This window comes from Chrysochloris asiatica, unplaced genomic scaffold (assembly GCF_000296735.1).
Source record: "Chrysochloris asiatica unplaced genomic scaffold, ChrAsi1.0 scaffold00197, whole genome shotgun sequence".
NCBI lineage: Eukaryota > Metazoa > Chordata > Mammalia > Afrosoricida > Chrysochloridae > Chrysochloris > Chrysochloris asiatica.
The window spans coordinates 19620-21031 of record NW_006408715.1 but is presented as its reverse complement, the minus strand read 5'-3'; positions in this window follow the sequence as shown (position 1 = coordinate 21031).

The window sequence follows — 1412 nt, the reverse complement described above, 5'->3', positions numbered from 1 at the left end:
TCACCAGAATGGAGGTGCGCAAACAGTTGGGGGCGGGGACAATGAACAGATTCAAAAAAAAAGAAAATCAGAAGAAAACAAAACCGACAAAGTGTATTGTCCACCTTTGCTCCAAGATTCCCGTGGCGCTTTTCTGTGGTATGGCTGTTCCCCTGCTTGGTCTTGCCATTTTGTCTCACCCAAGTTGTGGGCCCCAGGCTGACAAGCCCAGCAGATTAAAAAATATGCGATTTCTAACGTCCGCTTCAAGTTCCATTAGCTATAAGCCTTCAAACTTTTTAAATATTCATACCTATGTGGTTCCAAGTTTTGGATTGGCTTTGCCTGGTATTCTGTGGTATTGCTGAGGGTGAACTTCACTGCACCTCCACTCTAGCCCACATCAAGCCCCGCCTCTGAAACCTTAAGATTTATAATGAATCCAGACTAAGCAAATTCATGAAAACAGAAAATAAATTAGTGGCTACCAGATTGTGGGAAAAGAGTGTGACAAATGATGGCTATGGGGGTTCCTTTTGAGGTGATGGAAATGTTCTAGAATTAAATAGAGGTGATGGTTACATGACTTTATGAATATGCTAAAACCCATTCAACTATGCACTTTAAAAGAGTGGGTTTTGTGATTTGTGAATTTTATCAATAAAAATAATTGTACTTAAATATCATGTTGGTTAAAGAACGAAGGCTCTGAAGAATAAATTGAACAACTCTGAAGAATATTTCAAATGCACACCGGAATTTGGTATACCTTAAAAGTGACATTTCCAACCAGTGGGATAAATTATGTATCAAATTGTGATACATACATATTGGGGCATAAAATTTATTTTTCTGTAAGGATTCACAGTCAACAAAGTAGAGCACTCTGTTGCTGATATTAAGTGCTGTGGAATTCGTTCTGACTCTATAGGGTTTTTGAGGAGTGGCTGGTGAGCTTGAACCTGCTGACCTTGTGGTCCAGTGCTTATCCTACAGCACTACAAGAGGATGCTGTTGTCGTTGTTAATTGCTGTTAGGTTGGTTTCAACTCATAGCGACCCTGTATAGGGTCTCTGAGGAGAGACTGGTGAGCTTGAACCGCCAACACTGAGGTTCAAACCGACCTTGCAGTAAAGCACATTAACCCATAGCACTGCACCATGATTACAGGACTCTAGAGCTCCATCAATGGGTAGCTGGGGGTAAAATTAGGAAAAAATGTGGCTTCTTATTTTTACTTGTACCTTTTGAATATTGTATCATGTGACTCTGTTGCTTCTGAAGTCTAACTGCCTGCCTTCAAACTCCTATTGTCCCTATTGGAAGCCCTTGGTTGTGATGGTTGTGGGCCATCGAGTCGGTCTGGATTCATAGCGACTCTGTATAAGGTTTGTTGTTGTTAAGTGCTGTCGAGTCTGTTCTGACTCATAGCG